We start from the raw sequence: 7977 nt of genomic DNA on the forward strand, positions 1-7977 counted from the left end.
TCATTGGTAAAAATTAGCACACAGGAAAACACAGAGTATTATAACATTGTAATTGTGGTATGTTAACTACTATTATCTTAAGTAGAAAGACTAAATGATGAACCAATTAAAATAATAACCTCAACAACTTTTTTTTTAAATTATACTTTAGGTTTTAGGGTACATGTGCACAATGTGCAGCTTTGTTACATATGTATCCATGTGCCTTGTTGTTTTGCTGCACCCATTAACTCCTCATTTAGCATTAGGTATATCTCCTAATGCTGTCCCTCCCCCTTCCTCCCACCTGACAACAGTTGCCGGAGTGTGATGTTCCCCTTCCCGTGTGCATGAGTTCTCATTGTTCAATTCCCACCTATGAGTGAGAACATGCAGTGTTTGATTTTTTGTCCTTGCGATAGTTTACTGAGAATGATGTTTTCCAGTTTCATCCATGTCCCTACAAAGGGCACGAACTCATCATTTTTTATGGCTGCATAGTATTCCATGGTGTATATGTGCCACATTTTCTTAATCCAGTCTATTGTTGTTGGACATTTGGGTTGGTTCCAAGTCTTTGCTATTGTGAATAGTGCCGCAATAAACATATGTGTGCATGTGTCTTTATAGCAGCATGATTTATAGTCCTCTGGGTATATACCCAGTAATGGGATGGCTGGGTCAAATGGTATTTCTAGTTCTAGATCCCTGAGGAATCGCCACACTGACTTCCACAATGGTTGAACTAGTTTACAGTCACACCAACAGTGTAAAAGTGTTCCTGTTTCTCCACATCCTCTCCAGCACCTGTTGTTTCCTGACTTCTTAATGATGGCCATTCTAACTGGTGTGAGATGGTATCTCATTGTGGTTTTGATTTGCATTTCTCTGATGGCCAGTGATGATCAGCATTTTTTCATGTGTTTTTTGGCTGCATAAATGTCTTCTTTTGAGAAGTGTCTGTTCATGTCCTTTGCCCACTTTTTGATGGGGTTGTTTGTTTTTTTCTTGTAAATTTGTTTGAGTTCATTGTAGATTCTGGATAGTAGCCCTTTGTCAGATGAGTAGGTTGCAAAAATTTTCTCCCATTCTGTAGGTTGCCTGTTCACTCGAATGGTAGTTTCTTTTGCTGTGCAGAAGCTGTTTAGTTTAATTAGATCCCATTTGTCAATTTTGGCTTTTGTTGCCATTGCTTTTGGTGTTTTAGACATGAAGTCCTTGCCCACGCCCATGTCCTGAATGGTAGTGCCTAGGTTTTCTTCTAGGGTTTTTATGGTTTTAGGTCTAACATGTAAGTCTTTAATCCATCTTGAATTAATTTTTGTATAAGGTGTAAGGAAGGGATCCAGTTTCAGCTTTCTACATATGGCTAGCCAGTTTTCCCAGCACCATTTATTAAATAGGGAATCCTTTCCTCATTTCTTGTTTTTGTCAGGTTTGTCAAAGATCAGATAGTTGTAGATACACTGCATTATTTCTGAGGGCTCTGTTCTGTTCCATTGATCTATGTCTCTGTTGTGGTACCAGTACCATGCTGTTTTGGTTACTGTAGCCTTGTAGTATAGTTTGAAGTCAGGTAGCGTGATGCCTCCAGCTTTGTTCTTTTGGCTTAGGATTGACTTGGTGATGCAGGCTCTTTTTTGGTTCCATATGAACTTTAAAGTAGTTTTTTCCAATTCTGTGAAGAAAGTCATTGGTAGCTTGATGGGGATGGCATTGAATCTATAAATTACCTTGAGCAATATGGCCATTTTCACGATATTGATTGTTCCAACCCATGAGCATGGAATGTTCTTCCATTTGTTTGTATCCTCTTTTATTTCATTGAGCAGTGGTTTGTAGTTCTCCTCGAAGAGGTCCTTCACATCCCTTGTAAGTTGGATTCCTAGGTATTTTATTCTCTTTGAAGCAATTGTGAATGGGAGTTCACTCATGATTTGGCTCTCTGTTTGTGATTGGTGTACAAGAATGCTTGTGATTTTTGTACATTGATTTTGTATCCTGAGACTTTGCTGAAGTTGCTAATCAGCTTAAGGAGATTTTGGGCTGAGACAGTGGGGTTTTCTAGGTATACAGTCATGTCATCTGCAAACAGGGACAGTTTGACTTCCTCTTTTCCTAACTGAATACCCTTTATTTCCTTCTCCTGAACCTCAACAACTTTTAAATACAGTTTAATAATACATAAAGAGAAACAACAAAAAAATTTAAAAGTGGGAGGATGAAGTTAAAGTGTAGATTTGTTGTTGTTTTTCATGTTGATTTGTTTGCTTATGCAATCAGTTTGAAGTTGTCATCAGTTTAAAGTAATGGGTTATAAGTAGTATTTAAAAGCCTCATTGTTTTTCAAATCGAAAAACATACAACAGATACAAAAAGGGTAAACAGTAAGAAACTAAATCATACCACCAGAGAAAATAGCCTTCATTGAAAGGAAGACAGGGAGGAGGGAAAAAAGAGAAGAAAACCAAACAATTAGAAAACAAATCACAATGTGGCAGGAGTCAGTTCATATGTATCAATAATAACATTGAATGTCAATTTACTAAACTCTCCAAAAGACATAGAGTAGATGAGTGGATAAAAAAAGGAGACACATTGATCTGTTGCCTACAAGAAACACACTTCACCTATATGTTGGGTCAATATATATCCACAATTGATATATACTCTTGCAGAATTAACCCCTTTATCATTATATCATGACCACCTTTGGTTCTTCTTACAGTTTTTATCTTGAAATCTCTTTAGTCTGATGTAAGTATAGCTGCCCCTGATCTTTCTTTGGTTTCTACTGGCATAAAATATCTTTTTCCATCCTATTATTTTTAGTCTGTATGTGCCTTTATAGGTAAAGTGTGTTTCTTTTAGGCAACAGATTAATGTGTTTTCTTGTTTTATCCACTCAACTATTCTATGTCTTATGATTGTGCAGTTTAGTCCTTTGACATTCAATGTTATTATTGATTCATATGGACTGACTCCTGCCACTTTGTGATTTGTTTTATGGTTGTTTTACCTGCCTGCCTACCTTCTTGCCTGCCTGCCTGCCCGCCCACCCGCCCGCCCGCCTGCCTTCCTTCCTTCCTTCCTTCCTTCCTTCCTTCCTTCCTTCCTTCCTTCTTTCCTTCCTTCCTTCTTTCCTTCCTCCTTTCCTTCCTTCCTTATCTTGTTTCCTTAACTTGTTTCCTGATCTTCTTGTTTCCTTCCTTCATATTCCTTTTAGTAAAGGTGATTTTCTCTGGTGCTATCATCTAGTTTCTTGCTTTTTACTTTTTGTGTATCTGTTGTATGTTTTTCAAATTGAGGTTACAATGAAGCTTTAAAATGCAGTCCTATAACCCATTATTTTACACTGATGACAACTTCACACTGATGGCATAAACAAAGAAGCAAAAAGAAAACTCAGGAAAACTCTACACTTTAAATTCATTCCCCTGTTTAACTTTTTGTATTTTTCTATTTATTTCTTATTGTACTGTCTGTGTCTGGAGAAGTTGTTGTAGTTACTGATTTTTATTGGTTCATCACTTAGTCTTTCTACTTACCTGTAGTTTATACATAGCTATTACAGTGTTATAATATTTTGTATTTTTCTGTGTGCTCAGTATTACCAGTGAGTTTTTTGCCTTCTGATGATTTCTTATTGCTTGTTAATGTCCTTTCCTTTCAGATTGATGGACTTCCTTAAGCATTTCTTGTAAGACAGGTCTGGCATTGATAAATTTCTTTAGCTCTGGTCTGTCTCTGAAGGTCTTTATTTCTCCGTCATGTTTGAAGGATATTTTTACTGGACATACTATTCCAGGATAAGTTATTTTCCTTCAGGACTTTATGCCATTCTACTCTCTCCTGGCCTGGAGGGATTCCACTGAAAACTTTGCTGCCAGACATATTAGAGCTCCACTGTATGCTATTTTTTTTAAAAAAAATTTCCTCTATCTGCTTTTTGGATCCTTCCTTTATCCTTGGTACCGGGGAGTTTCATTATTAAATACTTTGAGGTGTAATCATCTTTGGGTTAAATCTGCTTGGTATTCTATAGCCTTCTTGTATTTGAATAGTGAGATTTTCCCCTAGATTTAGGAAGTGTTCTGTTTTCATCTCTTTGAATAACCTTTCTACCCCTATCTCTTTCTCTACCTCCTCTTTAAGGCCAATAGCTCTTTTAGATTTTCCCTTTGAGGCTATTTTCTAGAACTTTTAGGTATGCTTTATTCTTTTTTTTCCTTTGTCTGCTCTGACTATGTATTTTCAAAAAGCTTGTCTTCAAGATCACTAATTATTTCTTCTGCTGGATCAATTCTGCTATTAAAAGGCTGTGATGCATTCTTCAGCATGCCAATTGCATTTTTCAACTCCTGATTTTCTGCTTGATTCTTCTCAATTATTTCAATCTCTTTGTTAAATTTTCTGATAGATTTCTGAATTTCTTCTCTGTTATGTTGAATTGCTTTGAATTTCCTCAACACAGCTATTTTGAATTCTGTTGGAAAGGTCACATATATCTGTTTCTCCCAGATTTGTTCCAGTCTTATTTATTTGGTGAGGTCATGTTTCCCTGGATGGTCCTGATGCTAGTAGATGTTCTTCAGTGTCTGGGCATTGAAGGGTTAGGTATTTATTGTAGTCTTCAATGTCTGGGCTTATTTGCAGCTATACTTCTTGAGATGGCTTTCTAGATATTTGAAAGGACTTGGTGTTGTCATCTAAGCTGTATCTGCTTTAGGGGGCACTCCAAGCCCACTAACACTGTGGTTCTTGCAGACTTGTGAGATACCGCCTTGATGGTCTGGGACAATATCCAGAAGAATTTTCTGGATTACCAGGCAGAGACTCTTGCTCTCTTCCCTTACTTTCTCCCAAACAGATACTCTCTCTGTGTATTGAGCTGCCTGGAGCTAGAGATGTTGTGACACAAACACTCCTTGGCCACTATTGTTGGCACTGCACTGGATCATACCTGGAGTCAGCACAGCTCTTTGTCTCACCCAAAGCCCATTGTAACCACTATCTGGCTACCTCCTGTATTACCTCAAGGCACTGGGCCTCTGCAACCAGCAGCTGGTGAAGTGAGCCAGGTTTGTGTCCTTCCTTTCAGGGCAATGAGTTTTGCCAGGTGGATCCAGAGATGCCATCTGGGAGCTGGGCACTAGAGTCAAATACCTTAAAATCCACCTGGTGCTTTCTTCTACTGTGGCTGAGCTAGTACTCAAACCACAAAATAAAAGTCCTTCCCACTCTTCTCTCCCCTTTCTGTAGGCAGAAGAGTCCCTACCCTTGGCTACCATCACCAGAGACCCACATGTGTACTGCCAGGCTACTACCAATGGTCACTTAAGTCTCAAAGTCTCTTCAGTCAGCTTGTGGGAAATGCTACCTTGCCTGAGACTAACTCTTCAGGTCAGTGGCCTTCCCTCTGGCCCAGGACAGGTCCAAGAATGCCATCTGAGAGCCAAATCCTGGAATTAGGGACTCCAAGATCCCGCTGTGTGTTCTATCCTACTGCTGCTGAACTAGTACCTAAGGTGCAATACAAAGTCCCTTTTACTTTTCCCTCTGCTTTTTTCAAGGAGATGGAGTCTCTCACCATAGCCACCACACCTGGGAATGTGCTGGTCTGAGGCAGGGCCTGGAGAGACGGTAGCCAGGGGCCTCTCAAAGGCGCGAGCAGCATGGAAAACACCTCTGTCAGCTATGGAGCTATTTTAAGTTCACAGCCTTAATAGTATTGTATCCATTTGTCCAGGGGGACAATGGGGCTGGACAGGAGTGAGAGAACAGTCCCCACTCTGCCCCCAGTGAGGTGCCCAGGAGGGGACGATGTGAGCCTGGAGTTACACATGGCTCAGTTCTAAGAGAAACCTGAAATCCAAGTGCTTATATGGAACTACCTGACATTTAAATCACTCTGCAGCCCCCATATGCATGTGAGGATGGAGAGGATGGGAAGCGTTTCAGGCTGGAAGGCTACCTATCAGGTACTATGCTCACTACCTCTGTGATAGAATCATTTGTACACCGATCCTCAGTGACACACAATTCACCCAGGTAACCTGTGCATGTAACCTGTGAAGCTAAAATAAAAGTAGAGGAAAAAGCTAAATAAGCTAGACTTCATTAAAATTAAAAACTTATGCTCTGCAAATACAATGTCAAGAGAATGAAATGAGAAGCCAAAGACTAAGAGAAAATATTTGCAAATAACAAATCTGATAAAGGAGTCTTACCCAAAATATACAAATACTTAAAACTCAACAGTAAGAAAATAAACAAACTGATTAAAAAGTGGACAGAAGACATGAACAGAAACCTTGCCAAAAAATGACATAGATTTACACAAATAAGCATATGAAAAAAATGCTCAAAATCATACATCCCCAGACAATTACACATTAAAAGAGCAATGAGATACTTCTACACACATATTAAAATGGCCATTAACAGCACCCAACACAATTACAGCATCAGCTACTGGTTAGGATGTAAAAGTGGGAATGCAAAAATGGTACAGCCACTTTGCAAGACAGTTTGGTAGTTTCTCACAAAACTAAACATACTCTTTTCATTCAATCCAGCAATGATGCTCCTTGGTTCTTATCCAAAAAATTTGAAAACATATCCACACAAAAACCTGCAAATGGATGTTTATGACAGCTTTATTTCATAATTGCCAAAACTTAGAAGCATCTGAGGTGTACTTAAGTAGGCAAGTGGATAAAACAGATGTGGTACATTGAGACAATAGAATATTATTCAGCACTAAAAAGAGATGAGCTGTAAAGGCATAATATGACATGTAGGATACTTATGTACATATTACTAAGTGAAAGACGCTGATAAGAAACAACCACATACTGGATGATTCCAACTACATGAAATTATAGAAAAGGAAAAACTATGGAGACAGTAAAAATATTAGTGGTCACCAGTGGTTAGGGCTGAAGGAGGAATAAACAGGCAGAGTATACCGGATTTTCAGGGCAGGGAAACTACTCTTTGTTAAAGAAACCCACGGCTTCAGGCAGGGACTCCAGCAACCCTTTTCTTGGGAGGAAGAAGCCTCTAGATTTCAGGAGTGCCCTCCAGTGGTTGCTCTGCTGTCTAACTAATCGTCTACTGATTTCCCCAAGGCTGACCCGGGCAGCACTTCTTGCAGATCCAAAGCCCAGCTGAAAACTGAGGTAGGATCTTCTCACTTACAGGAAAAGGCCTCGATCATTGTGTAGACAGGCTAAAACTGATGAGTGCTTTGGGTCAGAAAGTTTGTGGGGTTTGGTGGCTTTTTTTTTTCTTTTTTTTTTTTTTTTTTTTTGATTTTTCATGTCATGCACACCACTTGCCTACTCAACTCCAAAAACAACATCGTCTCACAGCAATTGCCAGGGAAAAACATGAGGTGGAAAAATCAGAGTAATGTCTTCCCTTGGGGTGGAGATTATACACCCCATTATACATTCATATAGTATGCTACTATAATGGTGGATATATGTTGTTATTTGTCAAAACCCATGGGATATACACCACCAAGAATGAAACCTAATGTAAACAATGGAATTTTGGTAATAATGATTGTGTCAATACAGGCTCATCAATTATAATAAATGTGCCACTGTGGTTTAGGATGTTGATTGTGAGGGAGGTTGAGCAAGTGCAGGAACAGGAGATGTATGGGAATTCTATGCTCAGTTTTGCTGTGAACCTAAATCTGCTCTAAAAATAAAGTTTACTAATTAAAAATAAATGATAGCTTACAGATTAGGAAAAAAGCTATAATTTGACTTAGTATTAAATTGGGGTGTTTCTATGTTTTCAGTTTTCTTTGCTTTTCCTTTATTTTTTAACTCTAATATTGCTTGACCTGGACTCAAAGGCAGCCTGAAGTTGAAAACTACACACTGGGTATAGAAGGAAAAATCTCCAGGAGAAAGCTTCTGTTTCTGGTGTGAGAAGCAAGAAAACCGGCCCCTGAGGGTCAGAGAGAGGTGGTTAAATCCT

Source organism: Symphalangus syndactylus, chromosome 11 (assembly GCF_028878055.3).
Source record: "Symphalangus syndactylus isolate Jambi chromosome 11, NHGRI_mSymSyn1-v2.1_pri, whole genome shotgun sequence".
Taxonomy (NCBI): domain Eukaryota; kingdom Metazoa; phylum Chordata; class Mammalia; order Primates; family Hylobatidae; genus Symphalangus; species Symphalangus syndactylus.